Source organism: Phascolarctos cinereus, unplaced genomic scaffold, assembly GCF_003287225.1.
Source record: "Phascolarctos cinereus isolate Bilbo 61053 unplaced genomic scaffold, phaCin_HiC Scaffold_3;HRSCAF=262, whole genome shotgun sequence".
In the NCBI taxonomy this organism is placed as follows: Eukaryota; Metazoa; Chordata; class Mammalia; order Diprotodontia; family Phascolarctidae; genus Phascolarctos; species Phascolarctos cinereus.
In genome coordinates this window covers 187,774,887-187,800,249 of record NW_027555736.1, presented here as the reverse complement: position 1 = coordinate 187,800,249, position 25,363 = coordinate 187,774,887, and the positions used below count along the sequence as shown (strand labels likewise).

At 37.0% G+C, this 25,363-nt stretch overlaps 1 protein-coding gene across 1 annotated transcript in view; it reads left to right on the top strand.

The window, feature by feature from the left end:
• Positions 1–25,363, top strand: part of TTBK2 (tau tubulin kinase 2) — a 215,350-nt gene that overhangs the window by 109,377 nt on the left and 80,610 nt on the right.

Genomic DNA, 25,363 nt, shown 5'->3' with positions numbered 1-25,363 from the left:
CAGGTTAAAATTTTATTGCCAAAAATGCTGAGTGTTGCAGTGGCCTTTGACAGAGCAAAAGAGCACAAAGAACAGATGTAATTTTTAAAGTAAAAAATTTTTCTCTCACATTTAGATATATAAATAGACATCTTTGTATGTACATATATATGTACACACACACACACACACACATATATGTTTGCTAAATACCATACATACATTTTCTCATTTGATCTTGTAGCAACCCTGTGAGGTAGGTACTGCTATTATCTCCATCTTATAGATGAGGAAACTGAAGCTTAGAGAAATTAAGTGACTTGCTCAGAGTCAGACAGCTAGTAAGTATTTAAAGTAAGACTCAAGGGGCAGCTAGGTGACGCAGTGGATAGAGCACCAACCTTGAAGTCAGGAAGACCTGAGTTCAAATCTGGCCTCAGACCAAACACTTGACACATACTAGCTGTGTAACCCTGGGCAAGTCACTTAGCCCCAGTTGCCTAAAAAAAAAAAAAATTAGTAAAGATAGACTCAAACACAGTGCTTCCTAAAGCTATAGCATTAAGATAAGAAAAAGAAATTAAGAATATAAAATATTGGTAAAGAGGACACAAAATCATCATTACTTGTAGAGAAAAAGATAGCTTACTCAGAACCTTTGGGAAAGAATGAAGAAATTAATTGAAAGGATTAATGGCTTTAATAAACTAGCTAGAGGGGGCAGCTAAGTGGCATAGTGGATAGAGCACCAGCCCTGAAGTCAGGAGGACCTGAGTTCAAATCCGGCCTCAGACCAAACACTTGACACTTACTAGCTATGTGACCCTGGGCAAGTCACTTAACCCCAAGTGCCTAAAAAAATAAAAAATAAACTAGCTAGATACAAAATAAATACACAAAGTTATTAGCATTTCTTGGCAGTATGAACAAATCCAGGAACACAAAGAGAATTTCCATTTAAAATAACTACAAAAAGTTGCAAAGAACTGGAAACAAAGTAAACATAAATACAATGGAATATTACTGCTTTGTAAGAAGTGTTGAATATGAAGAATACAGAAAAAGCATAGGCAGACGTGAATGAATGTTTGGATGGATGGAGGGAATAGCACTTATTAAACACTATGTACAAAGCCCTGGGCTAAGTGCTGGGGTTACAAATATTAAAGCAAGACTTACCCTGCTCTCAAGGAGCTCATACTCTAATAAAGACAACACATATAGTAGATTTCAGCAATAAATCACATGAAAAGGTCCCGAAGTTGTTAGAGTGCAATGGCAAAACTGATAGTGGTATATCTCCTTTATTGTTATTTCTCTGATAAAACCACTGCTGTATCTGATGTTGATTCATTTGACAGTGCCAAGGACTTTGGAATCAGTTGTGAGACATGGGAGACACTGGCACGGGACTGCTCAGCATGATGTGCCCACATCAAAGAAGGTGCTGTGCCCTATGGACAAAGCAGAATTGCAGTAGTTAAAAAGAAATGTGAAGCGCACAAATTTGTTGTTCAGTTAATTTTGACTTTTTGTGACTGAGATTTTCTTAGCAAAGATACTGGAGTGCTTTGTCATTTCCTTCTCCAGATCATTTTACAGATGAGGCAACTGAGGCAAACAAGGTTAAATGGCTTGCCCAGGATCACACAGCTAGTAAGTGTCTAAGGCTGGATTCGCACTCAGGAAGATGAATCTTTCTGACTCCAGGCCTTGCACTCTATTCACTAGGGGCCACCTGGCTGGCCCTGTTAAGTGCCTTGTAGGTATCAAATATTATCCTGGACACCAAAGATATATATACAAAAGTGAGACTGTTCCTGCCTTTAAGATTATATTATTTTGGGGAGAAAGAACACGTGTAGGGGAGTAATGGTCTGGGGAGTCACAGGGATGGTGAAGTGGATCCATAGGAAAGTTTATTTTTACTTCCTATGCAGAAGCAATGGTAGTATTGACCTTACTATCCCCTAAGGTAAAAAGTGGAAGGCAGAGAGGAGAAAGAGAGTAGGGGAATGGACACAGTACATGGATAGTGAACAGCATGGTAGAAGACAAAGTTTCCTGGTGAATGGGATATGAAATACAGCCTAGGAGTGGCTAGATACATCTTTTGTAGTGATGGTAGGGTCAAATGAAGGTTTTTCTTTTTTTTAAGAATGGGGAAGATTTAGTCATGTTTACAGCTCAGAAGGACCCTATGGAGAAGGAAGGTTTGAAAATTAGAAACATTGGAGGATTTCCTGGGCAGACTCCTGGAAGAGACCAAAGAGAATGGAATAAAGATCAAAAGTAGAGGAGTTGACTTTGGCAAGAAAAATCGCTTCTTCATCAGAGACTGAAGCCAAAGAAGAGAGAATAAAGCAAGGTGTTGAGAGGAGAAGTAGGAGTTCATGGCAGATGGCTGCTATTTTCTCAGGAAAGTATGAGGTAAAGTCCTCTACTGAGAGGGAAGAGGGAAGGAGTCAATATGGGAGGTGTGGAATAGGCAATGTGAGGAATATGATAGAAAGTCAATTAAGAAGAAACTACAAAATATATAAAATATTTGGGGGTCAGTCTTCTTCAAGGCACACATAATACTTGCTTAGATTAAATTACAAAGTGTTCCTTAAGTAACAAACAACTTTAAATACTGGGATGAATGTTCAGTGCTTATAGTTGAGCTATTGAATATAATAAAAATGGCAGTACTACCAAATTGTGAATTTACTGTTTTAGTGCTATACCAGTCAAACTACCAAAGGGATATTTTTCAAAACTCAATAAATAATTATTTATTTGGAGGAACAAAAGATCTAGAATATCAGAGGAATAATTCAGAAGGGTAGGAATGAAGGGGAATAGCACTTCTAGATCTGAAAGTAGACTATAAAGGAGCAGCCATCAAAATCATTTGATATTGCTTTAAAAATAGAGACATAGGGGCAGCTAGATGGCACAGTGAATAGAGCTGTGGCCTTGAAGTTAGGAGGACCTGAGTTCAAATGTGGGCAAGTCACTTAACCCCGATTGCCTCACCAAAGAAAAAAAAAAGAGAGAGAAGTAAATTAATGGTACAGACTAGACAAGAAAGAATCCAAAACAATGGAACTCAATAAGCCAATTTTTGACAACCCCCTAAAGAACTCTCTATTTGATGAGTACTGCTGTAAAAACTGAAAAGCATTCTGGCCGAAATTAGGCTTAGACCAATATCTTACACTGTATCTCACAATAAATTCAAAATGGATATATGATCTGAACATTAAGTATGATACCATAAAAAAACTCAAAAGAGAAGCACATCATATACCTTTCACAGCTAAAGTAGGAGACATTTTTTAGATGTATTCGTAACCAAACAAGTGCTAGAGACAGTTATATAAGTTAAAATTCTGATTACGTGAAATGTAAAAGCTTCAACACAAACAAAATTAATGCATTTAGGATAAAGACACAAAATAGTAAAATGGGAGAAAAATATTTGTATCATGTCTTTTTCAGATAAGGATTTTAGTATCCAAGATTTATAAACAATAAACAAATATTAAACCCCAAACCATTTCCAATAGATAAGTGGTAAAAAATATATGAGCAAACATTTCTCGAAAAAGAATTGGAAAAACCAGAACGTTGTACACAATAACAACAATATTCTGTGATGATCAACTATGATAGACTTAGCTCTTTCTCAGCAATACAGTGATCTAAGACAATTCCAAAAGACTCATGATGGAAAATGCTCTCCACATCCAGAGAAAGAACGGATAGAAACTGAATGTAGAGTGAAGCATACTATTTTCATCTTTTTTTTGTTAATTTGTTTGCTTTTGTGGTTTTTCCTTTTCTGTTTTTTCTTTCACAACGTGACTAATGTGGAGATATGTTTAACATGATTTCATATGTATAACCGATATCAGATTGCTTCTCATCTTGGGGATAGGGTATAAAGTAAAGTGAACAGAACAAAGAGAACAGCACACAATTATATGAGTGAAGAGTTCATTAAAAAAACAGTCAAACACTGAGTAGCTGAAAAACTGTCGGGGATCTGAAGAACAGATCAATATGCTACTTCCCTCATGGAAGAGAGAGGGAGGGGAATAATAAGAAGAATATTGGATATACTGTCAGATTTCACTATATTCTACACTTTTGCATAAATGTTTTTTCTTTGTCTTAAAGGTTTCAATATAGAGATGCTGGGGGGAATGTGATTGTGATATAAAAACAAAAGGAATCAATAAAATTGTATTGTAAGAAAAAATCAATTGTTTAAAGAAAAGCCTTACTGGATGGGGAGAAAGTAGAATGAGAGGGAAGAGTAGAGGATAATATTAAGGTTGTGAACCCTGATGCCTGGAAGCATAGTGGAATCCTTAACAGAAGTAAGGAAGTTTGAGAAAAGAATGTGTTTGTTGGGAAAATATTATTTCTGTTTTGAACATATGGGGTTGTAGATTCCAATGGGATATTCAGTTGGAGATATAGAACTGGAAGGAAATTAGGCACTTAATAAATGCTTATTTACTGACTGAGAAGAGGGCTAAGGACAGAAGTTTGTGGGACATAACACACTTAATGGGGAAGGGGTGGATAGTGATGCATCTGAGAGACTAAGAGTAGACCCATGAAAGGAGAACCAAGAAGACACAGTGGCATGGAAGGCAAGGGGAAGAGAAAGTCTCAGGGAGAAGGAGGTGGTCTACCTCTTCTACCTTTAGCAGAGAGCTCTAGTTGAATAAGGCTTGAGAAAAGGCCATTAGATTTAGCAGTTTAGAGACCACTGGTAACTCTGGAGAGAGAAGTTTCATCGTTTATTCACATATATCCATTCCTGATGTCTTCATCTCTGCCTTGCTAAAATGCTGTCCAACCTTCAAAGCCCATCTGAAATCTGGCTTTTCTCCTGAAATGTTTCCTGATTGATTCCTCCTCTCCCACCTTCCATCTCTGGCTAGAAGTAAATTCTCCTGATGATCTCTTTGTATACTGTTTATATCTTTCTTTTGTAATTATTGTGTTTCCATCTATATTATATGTAACTGACTACATATATTGCCTATTTTAGTAGATTTTTAAGCTCCTTTAATGCAGGGAATAATGTCCTTCTCTTTTTATTTCCCTTGAAAGCTAGTACCAATGCCTTGCATAAAGCTAGTGTTTAACAAATGTTTGCCATATAAATGAAAGGAATCAGAAGAATATGAGATCAAATTCACTTAGAAATCAGAAAAGAGTGGAATGTAGAATATACGCGAAGGATTAGTCTTTGAAGAAAGAAGAAATAAACTCTTTCAAAAACTAGAAGGAAGGATTAAAAAAATGGATGTAGTGGGACAGATGTTGAAGTGAGGAGGAGGACTAGGTAGATGAAGGTATTTGTGGTGGAGGATCTTAGTAAAGTCAAAAGTGAAGCTATCCTCTGAGAATGAAGGAGCAAAGGAAAGTGGACAAAATTTCAGTTGCTGATGTAGGGGTTTAATGAAAGATGAATAAATGAATTGCCAGACAGCAATGAGCTGTGAGAATACGTAGAATGAATTTGTGGGATGAGGTATTTTTCTTAAGCATTACTTCTGATCTGGTGGGAGAAGCAGAGAAAATGGAAAGGTGGGCAAAAGTTGAGTTTTTGGTAAAGAGTGTGAATGAGTTTACAATGATGAGACATCATTGAGATAGTTGGCCAATACTTTGCTTTCTAGGAAATCAAGAGTAGTTAGAAAGGAGCCAGTAAAATAGATGAAGTGAGAAGATTCAGTGATTGGAAGGTGAGAAAAAATGTAATAGAGATGGACGAGTTGGAGAAAGAGTAAATAAAGGAGATGTGGTTAGAACAGGGAGCATCAAACTTAAGATCTTATAGGAGAAATATTGATTAATATCCCCTAGTGCAACCATGTTGGTGGATAGTTAATCTGGGAGGGAGGTGAAGATTGGCATAGTTTCATGATGTAACAATTCAACTCAATTTAATAAGCATTTATTTAGCATTTTCTGAGTGCCAGACACCATTCTTGGACAGGGGGTAGAAGGACAAAGATGAAACAAATTTGAGTCCTTTGATTGCGAATGTATTTTGTCATCTATTTTATTTTACTCCTTACATTTTAGCTATGTAGCCAAAATGATTATATCCTATTGGTGTTTGTTTTCTAGATTATTTGAATTTTCATTGCTAAAATAATTTAATATTGAAATATGAAGTATCTCTTCTGAAATGTAAATGGTGGTCTTTATTCTAGTCATAGTCTTACACCTCTGATTGGCAACAGGCAGATGGCTTATGTTAAGCATCTGATAGTAGAAAAGGCAATTATCTATTTTTAGTCCCAAGAAAACACTTTATTTGCTTTGCCCTCTAATGGGATCAAGTCTCCTACTGTTTCACTGAAATCTAGACTTTTGAAAAATAACTGTAGCTAATTGCTGTTTGTTTGGGGAACAACTCTTTGTAGTTACAGTCAGTGTGATTGGACTACTAAAACAAAATAACCCTGTCTCTGATAGTTTTGCCCCTACCATGACTTGGCATTACTGTTTAACTAGTAACATACTAATTGCTTTCTGTTGTGCTTAAATATGTTAGCTGCATTTTTGTTGTTGTTATTGCTTTTGTTTACACTTTATTTTATTATGCTGACTTCTTGGATGGCCTACTATAATTGACAGAATTTTCTTTGGTCCTGTAAAGGGTTAGAGCAAGTGGACCAAGCAGAACCAAATGTATTATGTGATTTTTCTCAGCCATGTGTACTTCATTGAAATTTACATGACAAGTTCTGCCTAAATTATTCCTCCAGATTATTTTTTTCATTACAAGTATTACAAACAATATTGTAATGTGCAGTCCTTTTTCTATACAATTTTTCTTTCTAATCAGAAAATCTCATCACCTTGGGAACTCTCAAGAGATGACGTACTTAAAATTTGTCTCTACTCAGGCAAGACTGTAGCTATTCTATCTCATACAGCTGCTTAAAATTCTCTAAGAATGATTCCACAAACTCTCTTGGTTCCAACATTTAGCTATCTTTACAGCTTAGGAAATTTATATATTCCTTTACCTTTTGAACTTAATTCTTTCTCCTCTTATTCTATTATGGAAGTATAAATTAGCTAGCCTTTCATAATAATTGTTTTACCCTAAACATCTAGTTAATCTCTGAAACTTAGATTTTTCCCTTCTATATTCTTCATCAGTTTCTTCCAACCTGTCTATTTTTCCCTCTATTGCCTCTTTGCTAATGGTTAAGGAGGTACAGTTACTGGTCTGTTTAGCTCCCATTGATGTTTTAGTTACTTACTTGGAGCTTATCCCACCCTCAATTTATCTTTTAAATTTTGTACCGTCCACAGTTTCAAACTGTTATCATAAAAAGCTCACAGGCAGAAATCTGATAACTGATTTTTCTTCTTTACTCTATCCATTTCCTTTGTCCTTATCCTTAGTAGCATAATTAGACCTCATACTACTCACTCAGGGTTTCTTTACTTCTTATATCCCTGTCTTTCCCTTGCAACTCCCTCTCAGTCCAGTCTTCTTTCTTGTTTTTTTCTTCTCTGTTGAAATTAGCTATTTGACCCCACCCATTACCATTCCCTTTTGCTGAGGCTTTGACACCTCTGTTATGGGTGTTTCCCCTAATTTCCTTTAGGTACTACATCTGCTTCTTCATTGTTGGATAAGTCAGCCAGGGTGGGGAACCTGTGACCTTGAGGCCACTTGTGGCCTTCTAGGTCCTTGGGTGTGGCATTTTGACTGAGTCCGAGTTTTACAGAAAAAATCGTTTTATTAAAGGGATTTGTTCCATGATTTTTTTTGTGTGTGAAGGCTTTTACTTTAATTACATGTTCCTGCATTTAAACCTCTGGTTATCTTTAACTTCATAATTGCCCCCTCATTATGCACATCCTTATTTCTTCAGTCAATCAACTAGCATTTATTAATTGCCTACTGTGTGTTGTGCTAAACACTGAGGATATAAAGGCCTCTTCCCCAATTAGGGAAAAAAAAACCCAATCCCCTCCCTCAATGGAGAAGAGAGACGACATGAAAACAACCATGTATAACAAGATATATACAGGATAAATTGGAGTTAGTCTCAGAGGATCGGCATTAAGATTAAGGAGGACAGGGAAAGGCTTCTTGCAGAAAATAAGACTTTCTGAGACTTGAAAGAAGCTAGGAAATGTTAGGCAGTGGGGATGAGAAAGGAAAACATTTCAGGTGTGGGGCACAGCCAGTGAAAATGCTAGAAGTCGGGAGTTGGAGTCTCATTTGTGCAAGGAACTGAATTTCAGAGTATGTGGAAAAAATTATAAAAATATTGCAAAGGTAAGGAGCCAGATTTCATGTCTGAGTTCTTCAAATGGCTTGTCAGCCCCCTTATGTCTCAGATTCATTTCTCCCAGTTCTTTCTCTGTCTCTCCACAATCTGATTCTGGTTTTAATGACCCAGTTGAAACTTTCATTTGTGACCTATTCAAAAGCACTCAAAAGAACTTTTCTCTATTAACTTTTCCTGACATTTAAGTGAAATTTTTACTATTTCTATGACAGAAACTGAGCATAGACCAACATCTTACACTGTATAACAAAATAAAGTCAAAGTGGGTACATGGTTTAGATATAAAGGCTGATACTGTAAGCAAACTAGGAAAGCAGGGCATAGTTTACTTGTCAGATCTATGGAGAAGGGAAGAATTCATGACCAAACAAGAGATAGAGAATGTTATGAAATGCAAAATCAATAATTTTGATTACATCAAACTGAAAAGTTTTGCACAAAGCCAATGTAACCAAGATTAGAAGGGAAGCAGAAAGTTGGGAAGCAATTTTTACAGCCAGTGTCTCTGATAAAGGCCTCATTTCTCAAATATATAGAGAACTAAGTCGAATTTATAAGAGTACAAGTCATTCTCTAATTGATAAATGGTCAAAGGATATGAACAGGCAGTTTTCAGTTGAAGTAATTAAAGCTATCTATAGAGTCATATGAAAAAATACTCTAAATCACTGTCGATTAGAGAAATACAAATCAAAACAACTCTGAGGAACCACACCACATCTGTCAGTTTGACTAACATGACAAAACAGGAAAATGATAAATGTTGGAGAAGATATGAAAAAATTGGAACACTAATGCATTGTTGGTGGAGTTGTGAACTGATGCAGCCATTCTGGAGAGCAATATGAAACTATGCCCAAAAGGCTATAAAACTGCATACCTTTTGATCCAGCAATACCACTACTAGATCTGTATCTCAAAGAGATCATACAAATGAGAAAAGGACTCACCTATACAAAAGTATTTATAGCAACTCTTTTTGTGGTGGCCAAGAATTGGAAATTGAGGGGATATCCATCAGGTAGGGAATGGCTGAACAAATTGTGGTATATGATGAGCAGGCAGATTTCAGAAAAAACCTGGAAAGACTTACATGAACTGTTGCTGAGTGAAGTGAGCAGAACCAGGAGAACATTGTACACAGTAACAGCAACATTGTGCAGTGATTAGCTATGATAGACTTAGCTCTTCTCCCCAGTACAATAATCTGGGACATTTCCAAAAGACTCATGATGGAAAACGCTCTCCACATCCAGAGAAAGAACTATGGAGTCTGAATGTAGACTGAAGCGTACTATTTTTGCTTTTTTGTGGTTTGTTTTTGTGTCTTTTCTCTTTTGTTTCTTCTTTCACAACATGCCTAATGTGGAAATATGTTTACATGATTGCACATGTATAACCTGTATCAGATTGCTTGCCATTTTGGGGAAGGGAGAAAAAAATTGAAACTCAGAATCTTATAAAAAAGGAATGTTGAAATTATGTGTAATTGGAAAACATAAAATACTATTGAGAGAGAGAGAGAGAGAACCAGTTTCCAACATAACAATACAAGCTCTGCTGATGCCTCCATGGCCCTCAGGAAAAGGATATTGACTCAGTGGATTTGGATGATGCAAACCTTCCACTTAGTGCTATATAATAATGGAGGCATTTGGAGAGATGGTTCACTTGTTAAATACTTAATTTCCTTTTATAGGGGTTTCTGTACAAATATGAGAAGAGAAAGAAATGAAGAGAGTTACATAGATTTACATGAACATGTCCTTCTAATTGGTTTCTTATCTATGTTTTTTTGTATTTTTATTTATTTTGATAAATATTTCCCAATTATATTTTAATCTGGTTTAGGCTATACTCAAGAATGTTGTAGGCTGCGTGTGGCCTATGAGCCATATATTTGACACCTCTTATCTAAAGAATAGCCAAACTAAAATCAGTCTCTTAAAACACCAAGAATATGTTTTGTTACCAGTGATCTAAATTCAGTTCAATAAACATTAATTGAGCATCTACTAAGAAAAAAAATGTTTTATATCCTGGATGGAGTGATAAAATATTTGTGTTCATCAATCTTAGAAATTTTGACAATTTCATACTTATGAGATTAAAAACATGTACTGTTGAGGAAATTATGTTGATCTTATTAAAAATAAAAGGTTGATGTGACTTTCTACTAAGTATTTTTATATTCATACATTTTGATTCATCAGTATTATCTATTAAAAATAAGTTACCAGGCTAAGATATCGTTTTCGTCTTATGTCTGTCTTGGTACTAAATTTTCATTAGAGTGTTGACTATTTTAAAATTAGAACTTTTTATGCACTGGTTCTTAAGATGAATGGCAGTTTTGGCATATTAAGTATTATTGGAACATCTACATAAGGGTTTTAGTTGGATTGGACTAAGGGGAAAAGGGGAACTCAAAATAGTACATCATAGACATTTGAACTAAATACATTTTATATAACGTATTACATGAGATCTTGCTTTATTCAGTGATGATTTGGCATGATTGATTTTCTTTTTTTCCCTAAAATAGTTTAAATTTTTATTTTCATTATTTTTATTTTTCCCACTTAATAGTATTTTTTCCCAATTACACATAAAGATAGTTTTCAGCATTCACTTTTATAAGATTTTGTTCCAAATTATTTTTCTCCCTCTCTCCTGCCACTTCCCCCTCCCCAAGATATCAGGCAATCTAATATAGATTGTACATGTACAGTCATATTAAACATATTTCCACATTAGTTACACTATGAAAGAAGAAGCAGAACAAAAGGGAAAAACCACAAGAAAGAAAAAACAACAAAAAAAAGAGAAAATGGTATGCTTCAATTTGTATTCAGACTTCATAGTTCTTTCTCTGGATGTGGAGAGCATTTTCCATCGTTAGTCTTTTGGAAATGTCTTAGATCATTGTATTGCTGAGAAGAGCTAAGTCTAGCAAAGTTGATCAATGCACAGTGTTGTGGTTACTGTGTACAATGTTCTCCTGGTTCTGCTCACTTCACTCAGCATCAGTTCATGTAAGTCTTTCCACGTTTTTTCTGAAATCTGCCTGCTCATCATTTCTTATAGCACAGTAGTATTCCATTGCATTCACATACCACAACTTGTTCAGCCATTCCCCAATTGATGGGCATCCCTTCAATTTCCAATTCTTGGCCACCACAGAAAGAGTCGCTGTAAATATTTTTGTACAGGTGGGTCCTTTTCCCATTTTTATGATCTCTTAGAGATAAAGACTTAGTAATGGTATTGCTGGATCAAAGGGTATGCACAGTTTTATAGCCCTTGGGATATAGTTTCATATTGCTCTCCAGAATGATTGAATCAGTTAACAATTTTACCAACAATGCATAGTGTCCTAATTTTCCTACATCTTCTCCAACATTTATCGTTTTCCTTTTTTTTTAATCATATTAGCCAATTGGATAAGTGTGATGTAATACCTCAGAGTTAATTTAATTTAATTTGTAAATCAATAATGATTTAGAGCATTTTTTCATATGACTCTAATAGATAGCTTTAATTTCTTCAACTGAAAACTGCCTGTTCATATCCTTTGACCATTTTTTCAATTTGGGAATGATTAATTTTTTATCAGTGTTTCGTAAATAGTTTTTTATTTCTGTATTTGGTAATTGGAAGACCTCGATCTTTTTTTGTATAGAACGACATAATTGATGAACTTAGTCATTCAGTTGTGGCTTGTAACTTTCATCATTGATAACCTTAAAGTACAGCTTCTGGATCATGTGAGCAAGAAGATGACAAGCTAGACATTTCCTCTGATCCCCATAGCCTCTCAAACCTCTCCAAAACAGAAATTATGTGTCAAAGACAAAGCAACTTTAGATGTTTCCACAGTCTAGGACACCTAGAATCCAAAAGAAGATTGAAAAGCAAAACCTGGGAACTGACACTCACTTAGCTCCTTTCTCCAACCTCCCTGGCAGCAAAGCTACACTAGCAGATCCAAAGATGTGACACAAGCTTACATCAAAACCTGTTCCTATACCCTGGTTCCCCTTCCTTCTTCCCAGTGTCATGGCAGCCCTAACTCAGAGCTGTAGAAGAAAATTCTCTGAACTGCCTGTGCCATGCCAGAGAACTGAGGAACAGATGGAGTGTGACAGGTTACCAAGACAGGACACCATGTATGTGGGGGGCTGTGCATCACTCTACCAAGCCTGAAGGATAGAGCATAGGACCCAGCTAGGGCCAGTTCTGACCGCTCAGAAGTCAGTTGGGGCAGAAACCTAGGCTAGTGAACTGTGAATTGCCCATTGTGGGAGGAGGATGAGACACCTGGAGGTCCAGCCCCCGAGGAAACTACAATCAGAGGCAAAGGGATCAGGGAGTTAGTGATAAGGAAAATAAAGCGGAAAAAAAGGATTGAAAGTACCAAAGATTTCAAGAAGAAGAAATCTCAAAGGCCTTGAATATAAACAGATAAATCAGTAGGAAAAACAGTAACAATAGGAGATATGATCTGCAAATCTCATAAATGAGTTTAGGCATTTTTGAATAAGTACTGCAAAATAAAAGAAAACTCAATATTTGATGAGAAAAAGGATCCTGTGGAATTTGAGGGTAACAGAACCACAGAATGCTGTTCTTGAGTGGCTTAAAAGATAAATGAACAGAATTTACATCCTGCGTAGTAAAAATAATGAGCAGAATAGAAAAACTGGAATCTGCAATGGCAAACCTCACAGAAGAAACAACAGAGGAAACAATAGATTGGGGATACAAATACACAGAATTGAAGGACAATATAGAAGAAGAGAAGCGAAACCAAATAACATGAAAAGAAAATATGCTCAGTATTCAGGCAAAATATACTGATCTTGAAGACAGGGTGTGTAAAAGCAACTAAGGATCATAGGTATCACAGAAGAGCATGAAAGGACAAAAACACCTTAACACAAAAATTGAGTAGTAGAAGAGAACTATCCAGAACTTCTGACTATAGAAAATGAAATTCCATTTGAAAGAATTCACAGATCTCCTCCATATATAAAACAAATGAACAAAAAACCAAGGACGCTGTCTCCAAGACACAGAATAATTAAAATTAACAGTTCAATTCAGGACCAAGTTCTGCAAGCCATCAGAAGAAAGAACTTCAAATGAAAAAGAAGGGGCATTCAAATAATGTAAGACTATTCTGCACTAACCAGCAAAAAGAGGAGGGATGGAATAATTTGTTCTGAAGCACAGTGGAGCTCAGAATGCAGTCTGTCCTCCAATTTTAGCTTAGCCATTTAGGACAAGAGATGGATATTCAATAATAAAGAAGAGTTAAAATATTTTAGAAAGAAAACCAGAACTGAAAAGATAATTTGCTTCTCAAAAACCCCAATCAACAGAAATGCATGAGAAGTGAATAAATGCAGTAGGCAAGAACAGAGTGACAACAGAAAGACTAGTAAATGATTTTTTTCTAAATGTATGCAAGGAGACAAGAGTGAAGGTGTGAATACTTCTTTTGTGGTACTGCATTACAACTTGGGAGGGTACATGAAATGGAGGGAGGGGAACAGGAGGATTGAAAGGAGTGAGTGATGTGCTAGAGTCAAATCAAGGGCTAGCAATGAAGGGAAGGTGACTTCTGTGTTTTTAGAAAGAGAAAGGCCTATAGGGGAGTGAGTGAGGAGGAAGCGGGGAAAGATTGAGGAGGGGAGAAAAGGAAGGAGGCCATACTTTGGAGGGGGAGATGGGTTCTATTAATGAATGCTCCTATGGATGAAGAGAAATGAAAACTTTACACTGGATGAGGCTTGAGGGGTGGGGTGGGGATTTGGTACTTGAAAATTCTGCTTGTCTTGAGAGGGAGGAGGAATTTGAGGCCCTGGAGACAGTGGCACCTAGAGAAGTGGGAGAGCATGAACACAGGGAGGAAAATTCCAGGTATGTATAGGAAAAGAGATCAACAAGACAGGGCATAGATCAGAGGTAGGGAAGGAGCCCTACCACAGGGCAGTGTCGTATCTCACACCTGCAATAATTGACATTGTTCTAAGAGTGAGACACAGTGGAAAAGGGGAATCCGTGGGGTGATGCCAACCAGTCAGTGGCTGAAAGCACCTAGAAGGGAGAGCCTAGAATGGATGCCTTAGAAACTTTGATTGTATGAAGAATACAGAGAAAAGAGATCGGATGATTATAAGGGTCATGATTCAGAGAATGATGTTCTAGAGGAAAGAGAAAGAGAAGAAGGATAATGAGAGTGTGAGAAATCCTTTTTGTAAAGGGGTGCAAAAATTAAATTGCATGCCGTCTTGGGGGGGATATTAAACTCAAGTGAATGTTGAAAACAAAAAATTAATTATTTTTTAAAAACAGAATAGAAACAAAAGATACAGACTCAAATTGTAACTTAACAATGAAATCTTAAATAATGAGTGGGTCAGAGAACAAATGATAGAATAAATGTGTTGAAGAAAATTATGATGGTGAAACAACACACCAGGATTTCTGGGATGCAGGTAAAGTGCTTAGAGGAAAATCATATCCTTGCAATCATACATTGACAACTTAGAAAAAGAGTGGATCAATGAACTACATTTTTTTTAAATTAGAAAATCAACAAATTAAAAATAAGCACAAACGAGTTAATGTTTAAAAAAGAAAGGGGAAATAGATCAATTGGAAACAAAAAAAACCCATAGAAATGATAAATAAAACCAAAAGCTGGTTCTTTAAAAAGATGAATAAAATTAATAAAACCTTGGCTAACATGATTAAAAAAGAGGAAAACAGGAAATCAAATCAATAACAAGTGAGCAAGATGAAATCACAGCAAAATCATAAGAAAAAAGAATAATTAGGATGTATTATGCACAGTTATATGCTAACAAAACCAAGGACACTAAAGAAATGAAGGAATACCTTCAAAAATATAAAATACCCGAAGTATCAGAAATTCAGATAGAGATCTTAAATAACTTAATCTCAGAACAGAAAGTAGATCAGTTGTATAGGAGGTACCAACCAAAAAACTCCTTGTCCTGATGGATTCACAAAAGAATTCTATCTATCCTTTAATGAATAGTTAGTACCTGTTCTTCACAAATTATTCTTAAAGATTGAGAAAGAAAGAATCCTATCAGAATCCTTTTATGAGACAAATACAGTCCTAATACCTAAACAAGGGAAAGATAAAACATGGAAAGAAAACTACAAGTCAGTATCATTAATGAACGTTGACTCAAGCATTTTAAACAAAGTACTCTCAGACTACAGCAATCTGTCCCAAAAAATCATTCATTATGATGAAGTGAGATTTGTACCTGGGAAGCACAAGGATGGTTCAACACCAGGAAAACAATCAACATAATCGTATTAAAAACCAAAACATCCAAAACCACATGATCGTCTCAGTAGATTCAGAAAAAGCCTTTGACAAAGTAGAACATTCATTTAGCTGTTTACTCTCTGTAGGCATAGAGGGACCTTTTAAAAATATATCATAAAAACATCTACCCAAAACCAAAAGTAAGTATCACATGCAATGAGGATACTTTTTCAGCAAATATGGAAATAAAGCAGGAATGTTTGCCTTCCCCGCTATTAGTTGATATAGTCCCGGAAGCTAGCAATAGCAATAAGACGAGAGAAGTAAAGGAATATAGATAGGTGAAGAGGAGACAAAATGATCTTCATTTGCTGACGACATGATGGTGTACTTATAGAACCCCAGAAGATTAACAAAGATACCGAGATAATTAATAGATTCAGCAAAGTTGCAGGCTACAGAATAAATCCTCAAAAATCAATAGCATTTCCACATAATAACAAAACAAAAGAAGTAATAATAGAAAGGGAGATCCCATTCCAGTTACCTACAAAATACATAAAATATCTAGGGATTGACCTCTCAAAGTACAGAAAATACTTCTATAGATTCAGTTACAAAGGGCTCCTTAAAGAGTTAAAGAACAACCTAAATAGGTGGAGGAATATTCAGTGCTCATGGCTAGACCATGCCAATATAACAAAAGTGACAATACTACCAAAATTAATTTATATTTAAATACTATACAAATGAAATTACAAAAGAGGGTGCTTTGCAGAACTTGATAAAATAATAACAAAATTTGTTTGGAGGAAACAAAAGATCTAGAATATCAAGGGATATGATGAAAAGAAGTAAATACCAAAGGGGAATACTACCTCCAGGCTTCACTCTATATTATAAAGCAATAGTCATCAAAACCTTCTGGTGTTGGTTAAAGAATAGAGTGATAGATCAGTGAAACAGACCAGACAAAGGAGATTCAGAAACAATAGAATTCAGTACCTAGTGTTTGATAAAGTGGTAAACATAAACTAAGGGAAAGCTCCCTATTTGATAAAAACCTTCTGGGAAAACTGAAAAGCAATGTGACAGAAATTAGGCTTAGACCAACACCTTACACCATACTCCACAAACCTGGTTGTTGTCTTTCATGCTCAAAGAGGACCAAATTGAAATTACTATGTTGGGATCCAGGTACCATGTGTCCTACTGTGGCTGATCAGACCGATACAATCTCGGAAGTCTTTACCACAAATCAGGGACAAATAGTCCATATGAACATTTGGAGTGGAAATGTCTCTAAATTTGCACATCTGATATGTTGGGGTGGGGTTGTTTTTGACTGACTGCAGTTTGCTTTGCTCATATAGCATAGCGCCTTCTTTGGTGGGGGCGCACAATGTTGGGCTGTCCTGTGCCAGTGTCTCCCATGTCTCACAGTTGATTCCAAAGTTCTTTAGAGAGACCTTGAGAGTGCCCTTGTGTCACTCCTTCTGACCTCCATACGAACGCTTGCCTTTTGTGAATTCTCCATAAGTCTTTTAGGCAAATGTACTTTTAGCATTCGAACAGTGTGGGCAGCCCACTGGAGTTGTGCTCTCTGCAGTAGAGTTTAAATGCTTGGCAGTTCAGCTCAAGAAAATACTTCACTGTCTGGTACCTTATCTTCAGGATCTTCCTAAGACAATTCAAATAGAAGCAATTCAGTTTCCTGGCATGTCACTGGTAGACTCTCCAGGTTTCACAGGCATACAACAATGAAGTCAGCACAACAACTCTGTAGACCTTCAGTTTGGTAGGCAGCCTAATACCTTTTCTCTCCCACACTTTCCTTCAGAGCCTCCCAAACACTGAGCTAGCTCTGGCAATGCATGTGTCAACTTCATCATCTTTGTGTACATCCCTGGAAAGTATACTGCTAAGGTAAGTGACCTTATCCACAGCATTCAAAATTTCTCCATTTGTTGTAACTGATGGTTCCGTGTATGGATGGTGCAGCACTGGCTGGTGGAGAACTTCTGTTTTCTTGTTGTTCATTGTCAGGCCAGAATTAGCACAAGCAGCAGAGAATTGATCCATACTTTTTGCATCTCAGCCTCATAGGCTACATTGAGCGCGCAATTATCTGAAAACAAGAAGTAACACACCGACTCTCCCTCCATTTTAGTCTTGGCTTATAGCTTTTTCAAGTTAAATAATTTACCATCACTGTGGTAAGTTGATGACCTTGATGCTGTTTTCATGCTCATTGAAGGCATCCAGCAACACTGCTGAGAACATCACACTAAAAAGTATGAGAGCAAGCACACAGTCCTGTTTCACTTCATTGGTAACTGGGAAAGCATGAGAGCATTGTCCATTATCCAGAATCTGTGCAAGCATTCTGTCATGAAAGTGACATACAATACTAATGAACTTCTCCAGTTAACCAAATTTTGCCATAATTTTCCACAAGCCCTCACAACTGACAGTATCCAAGGCCTTCATTAGATCGATGAATATTGCATAGATCTCTGTTCTGCTCTGGCATTTCTCCTGGAGTTGTCAGCACAACCACCATGTCGACGGTTCCTTGGCCCTTTCTGAAGCCACACTGACTCTCAGATAGATGACCATCTTCCACGTGAAGAATAGCCTGTTAAGGAGGTCTCTGGCAAAAATCTTGCCAGCAGTGGCTAAGAGACTGAACCCCTTGTGATTGTCACAGGACAGTCTATTTCCTTTTCCTTTATAGAGATGGACAGTGGAGCTTTCCTTGACCTCCTAGGGGATAACCTCTTCTTGCCATATAACCCAGAAGATTTGTATGAGCAGTGAACTCCCTGCCTTATAAATCTCAGCTGGAATAGAATCAGAACCAGGCACTTTGCCCCACAGCTGGAACCTAAATGGCACTCAAAACCTCTTCTTCATTTGGAAGTTAGGCTAGAGGGGGATAACTTCAGCCAGGAGTAGACTGTCAATGGCTATAGCATTGGTTGATGTTGATGATGGTCTGTTGAGAATGCTATGAAAGTGTGTGGCCCATCTCTTCAGGATCACGTCCTTGTCACTGATTCAGTATGACTCTATCACTACTGAGTAGTTGAGTTGCAGTCTTTGGCCCATGAATAGCCTTCAAGGCACCACAGAAATGTTTTGGATTGTTAACTGATTGCCATCTGCATTCTTTCTTTATTGAGCCACGAATCCTTCATCTCTCTAAGCATCACTTACCCTACTTTTGATGGAGTTGAACGCAGCCTTCTTAGAGACGGACAAACTGTCCTGCTGGTAAACTCTGTGAAGTTCTTGGTTTTTGTTTAGCAGCTTCTGAATTTCCCCATTATTTTCATCAAACTGATCTTGATGTTTGCAAGTGTTCTGGCCCAGATGAGTAAATGCAGTGCTGTATATCAGATCTCTGAAAGCTGCCCACTCCTTTTCTGCTCCGCTGTTGCCAGCCATGTGTTGAGTCAGCTTTCCTTCCAAGTTAGCAGCAAACTATTTCTGTATGGAAAAGCACTCTGATGTATTGATGTTAAGTCTTCTGATGGGCATCTTTTGTTGAATGCGGATGTTTAGCATGGAGGGGATAAGTCTGTGATCAGTCCAGCACTCTGCTTTGTCGCTCTCACATCCTGTCTGTCTCTTCTCCTTAACGTGACATAGTCTGTGAAATGCCAGTGTTTGCTGCAAGGGCGCATCCACGAAGTCTTGTTGCATTTAGGCAAACAGAGGACAGTGTAGGTCACAGATGCACAAGTCTGAAGTAGTCGATTGCTGTTGCTCTTCCTGACTCTGCTCCTCCCAAGCGTTCCTTGCCATGTCTGATAGTCTGTACTGCTCTGGTGTTAAAGTCACCCAGAATTACAAGCTGTCCTCTTTTGGCACATTGATGATGAGGGTCTCCAGATCTTTGTCATGAGCCTGTCCTTCACTCCTTTTGGAAGCTCGTTGACTAGATTAGCTTTAATTGCAAAACCTGTGCCACGTTCGCACCATTCCCCCTCACTCTAAAAAAACTGTGTATCCAGCTTTGACTTCAGCTAGCTGGCCTTCATTTGCCAGCCTTGTTTCACTCAGGGCTGCCATTTGGATGTGATATCTGCTGAATTCTCTCGCAACAAGAGCTATAGGTCTTTCAGGTCTAATGGATTTCTTATTGTCCATAAGCATGCACACATTCCATGTGCCGGTGGGGAGTAGAATCATCTTCACAAAAGTTTTTGTCATTTTTTTTTGTTTTGACAGTAGGAGGAGTAGACTACTTTCTCTCTTTGTACCGGACAGCTAAGTGAATACATATAAATACCATAGATTACATTAATACAATATAACCAGATATAGCTATACAAAGACACAAAAGACAGTCTTCGTACTACAAGGTATGCCTTACAGAAGGACACATAGGGGTCTCAACACTATCTTATTGTGAATAATGGAATACAAGCCTCTGAAGCATTCAGATTTTTACCTAATAGGCAATGGAGAGACCCATGTTAGAGTTAATTTGGCTGTGACAAAGAATTACCAACAAAAAGTGATATTAAGATGGCATCAGAGAAAACAACTTTGAAAGGCAAGGGCTCCAATAAGTTCCTTGACCATTCATGATTTCATAAGACGAATGATGAAGCATGCATCTTACCTCTCAGCAGAAGTGAAGAATGAGATAAACATTTTCAGACATGATCAGTGAGTGTATGGCTTTGTTTTATTTCATAGGCACTCTGATTACTAATATCAAGCAAGTCATAAAACTATAGAAACATGCTCACTAAAATTTTTTCTATTATCAATGAGGATATTCTACCATGTCCCAATAAAAGAGGAATTCCCTAGAGAGAGAGAGAGAGAGAGATCTTTCGGATGCTGACATTGTATTGATTGCCCTAAGTCCCAGAACACTGCAAAGCCTCCTGAATAAGTTTTAGAGTCCAGCCTGACTTAACCAAAACCAAATGGATAAAAAGTGCCTCTTGTCTGGACTGTGTTGATTCCTATGATATCATTACCACAGGGCACTCCTGATGAGGGAACTCTTCCAGTGCAGATAGAAGTATGGTGGGCAAAAGATGAAATGACTAAGGAAACAAAGGTTTGATCTTCTGACCATGTCAGTTAAAGCAATGCATGGCAATTGCCCAATGAATTGGGACCAGTAACCTTCCTCAGCTTTGGCCCTGGATGTCAAATACATGGGGAGACAGATTTTTATACGTTAAAAATTGTTGTTTATTTGTTTGTCCTTCATTCTCAAAGAGGACCAATGATGTCAGGAAGGGGATGTCTTAACTTGCAAGTGAATTGGATTTAAGTGAGGTGGGGCTGTGCAAAGTCACCAGCCTGAATCAAATAAGACCAGTTAATTAAAAGGAAACAATACAGCTGAAGCCACCCTGACACTTACACTTTACTGGGGCAAGGAGAGGTCAGGTGCTTTCCCTGAGTCACACAGTATATGTCAGAGGTAGAACATGAATCCAGGTTGTCTTGACCCAAAAGTTAGTATTCCATCCATTATGTTTCTTTCCTTTTTTTGTCTATACATTGTATTTACCTATCTGTGCTGAATGTTTCCGTTTTTTTTTTTGTTGTATCTCTAGCGTTTTTATATCAGCCTTGAACATAATAAGTGCTTCATAAATATGTGTTTGACTGAATTGAATTTCTTAATCACTGTTACTCCTAATTTCTTTTTCATGCCTTATTTCTATTATTGAATTTTCAAGATTATGTAAATTAGGAGTGTGAGAATGAGGCAGCCTTGGGATTTTTCTTGCCTATTTTTAGTGAAAATCCAATTACTACTTCTCCATTTTACATAATCTCAGGTAGTTTTTAATGCATACCTTTTTATTATATCAAGAAATACTTGATATATAACAAGAATACTCACTACTAATATAGAGTTGTGAGGAAAACACTGTAAGCCTCAATTTGTTGTATGACTTACTATCCTCATTGTTTTAAAAATTATTATTTAATTCTTTAGAAGGGAGTGTAGGGGTTTTTTTGTCCTTATTACCACTTAAATAAACTTACCAAAAGAACTTTAAGGAAAATTGCTAGGTTTGCTAGAAACTAATTAGGTTAATTACTGCTTAATTTCTTTAAATGTATTATTTTGTCATTTGACAATGTTTCTCAAGATACCTTGTGTTGATTGGAAACTAAGGGAGGTGCCCACCAGTTGGGAACAGCTAAACAAATTATGGTGTAAGCATGTAGTGCAGTGTCATTATGTTATAAGAAATAGTGCAAGGGATGGTATCAAACCTGGAAAGACTTACATGAACTGATGGAGAAGGAAGTGAGCAGAATCAAAAGAATAATTTATGTAGTTAACAGCAACATTGTAAAAAATAATTACTACTAAGAAAGACAATTCTGATTAGTGTAATGACCCACCACAATTCAAGAGGATGAGTGATCAAACTGACTGATGTTGAGGTTAGGGAGTGAGGTGCAGAATGAGATGTATATTGTTGGCCCAATGTAGAGATTTGTTTTCTTTGATAATGACATTTAATACCAGGATTTTGTCTTTTTCTTTCCGTTTTGGGAAGTTATCAGAAGGGAATTATTGATAGGGCTACCAAAATGGGGGGGGGGAGGGAAGAAAAGCAAGAAAAGAGGGTTATTAAAGCAGAACAGGAAAAAGGTCAGTTGGAAATGGACAAAGCAGAACTGCTTTGAAAATAACAATGGTGAATTTGTTGTATGGCAGAGAAGTGAGCTATATGTGGTAGTGCAGATTTGTAGCTGAATACGTAATTCTCTTTCTGTTCTTTTTTGTGAAGCGAAATATACATCTTATTTGGTTTTGTGTTTGGTATAACATATAAAATTCAAAAGATCTTGTGGTGTTCTTTTTCATATCTTCATTGGTACTAGTACTTAACTGTTTCAATTACTCTATGGTATTGTTATTATCATTACTCATATATTGAGTACTCTTCTCTGCCTTGCTTATTTTCTATTTTGGTCAATTTTTTATTTTTTTGCATATTGTCTTGTGTATTTTTTGTTGTTTTTTTTCTCTTCCCTCTTATTTTGTTGGGTTGGGTTGTTTTGTGTTTTTTTTTGAGAATTTACTTGATGAACTTGGCTCTCTTCAAACATTTCACTTCACCATTTTAAGTTTACACCTTCTGTCTTTCTGCCCCCCATCAGATTGACAGATGCAATCTATTTGCTATTTGCCTTCCATTTGTTCAGTTTTCAGGGGTTAAAATTCTGAATTCCCACTCCTAATTATCACATTAAATAGCAGCTATATTTATCAGGAGATGAGGAAAAGAAAACTGATTGTAGAGCTCATCTGTCTTCAGGCTTCAAGGATGGCATGGCAGGGTGGGGGCTCTAAGCTATTTTCTTTTTCCCAAGAGCAGAGTAGTGAAAAGATGGTCCCACTCACTGAGTTCTTTTTTACCGACTACTCTGCTGTAGTGTATACTTTACATGATCAGTGTTTTAACTCTATATTCAGACTGAGAGAATCTGTGTGTTCTTTACCAACAGAGAAGTGGTCAATTGGTCCCCTTAACCACTTATTCTTACTTCAACATTAAAAGTCAGTTTAACATCTTTTATTTATGTCTTTTTTAAAAATATCAATCATTTCTCAATATCCCCCAGGCATGAATATTCCCTTATAATGAAGAAATATATTAGCAAAAACCAACCAACACAATTGCTGTGTCTGGCAGTATGTGAAACATTCTGTACCTGTGGTCTCTCACCTTTTTATTGAGAATTGGGAAGTATGTTTCCTTTTCTTTTCTCCAGGACTAAGATTTGTTATGGCAATTAATATGAGTTCAGCAGCATTTTAGTAGGGGGTAGTTGGTTACATGATTGTAATCATTATTTTCTTGGTTATATTTGTATCCTTAGAACCTAACACAGTGCTTAGCATGTACCAGGTATTTAATAAATGTATGTTGTTTGATTGGTTCTGTTCTCTTTCATCTGCATTGGATCATACGAGTAGATTCTGATAGTAATCCTAAGTTAGGTAGCAGGACGTCAGTAGAGTGGTAGCCTCAGTGTCAAGAAGATCTTGATTAGGTCTCACTTCTGGCATACATACAGGCTATATATAGCACTGGGAAAATCACTTAATCTTTCAGCGTCCCAGGCAATGCTCTGAGAGTCTAAATTGTAAAACAGCTTCTGTCTGCATTGGTAGAAATTTTCACTGGGAGTTCCCTTTGCCAATGAAGTCACAGGTCTTAGAAACCCTCAAAAAAGCATAATGCCACAAATATTTGGATTTCACAAAAATCTAGGACACATTACATGTTACCAAATTGTGCAACCTTGGTAAAAGATACAAAGGATTCATTACTCTTCTAAATATGGATAACTGCTTATATATTATTCTTTCTGTACAAGTTCACTGTGTAAACCAGAACTGAAGAGACCAGATAGTGTTGTGCCAGTCTTGGGTGGCACATGCCTGGAGCTGATGACATTCTTACCTACTACAGGTGCTATTTGTACTTCTACTAGGAAGAAGAGGAATGGTATGAGAGGAGTACAGGTTGTAACTACTTAAATTAGGGCCAATTCCTACCCCAATTTGCATGAAGGTTCTCTGTGCAAGTTCTAGAAGATCTAAAATGAGACTTGGTCAATTTTGCCTCCCCATTTCAGTTCCTACATTTTGTAGCTGAGGCCTTTCCAAATAAATTGTTACTTGGTAATCTATTATCCACACTAGAGGAGGAAGTAGAAAGCTCCATGCAAGATTGGTTAAAGAATATTTGGTACAGCCAGCTGAGGCCCTAAGGATCCATGAGAGGGGAATACCGTAGCTCTCCAAATCGTATTGATGTTAGGGTGACGAGAGGGATAGTAGTAGTGGCTACAAAGATGGCTTCTGCCTTTCAAAAACTTTGTCATTACAGGAAAAATTCTATCTCTGATCTGTATTAGAGATTCTACCTCAGTTTGGGAGAGGGGGTTCCAGGATGGGAAAGAAAGGTTATCATCTGTTAATGTTAGTTTGCCTGATCTAGGCTTTGGAATTTTTTAGCATTTTAATGAAAAGGGATGCGAGGGATATGATTGGAATGTTTCCTCCAAACCTTCTTTATATACTAGTGGTCTGCTAACAAAGGGGATGATCAGTCAACAAGCATGTTAAGCATTTCCTGTATGCCAGGCGCTATGCTAAGCACTAGGGTTATAAAGAAAGGCATAAACATGGTCCCAGCCCACAAAGAGCTCACATTCTAAAGGGAGAGACAATAAGCAAGAAATTATGTACGTACAAGATTATAAGGTATGGACTGTGTTATGGAAGATAACTTCAGATGTATGGCCCTGGGCAGTTGAGGGACATGGTGAAGGGAAAAGCCCTGAAGAGGTGAGAGTTGAGCTGAATCTTGGAGGAAGCCAGGAAGCAGAAGAGAAAGATATTATCTGTGATTCAAGGTGCTGATAGTTCATTTGAGCTCACATGGATGTTTTTCTGTGAAATTTTAATTGGGGAGATGCCTTGGGTGGTTTTAGGGATGAAAGCAAAAGACAGTGATAATTAAAACTACATAGGCATACAGAATAGTAACTAATATATACATGAGTCTTCCCAGGGTGTTCTTTCTCTAAAATGGCCTAGTCATTGCTAAGGAAGGTGGTCTTGGGTTGGATTTCTAAGATACTTTCTGCTGCATGGATGGTCATAAGTTTCATAAAAAGAACAAAGGTGCTAGATTTTGCTCATGGCCTGAATTTCTGTTTAGAT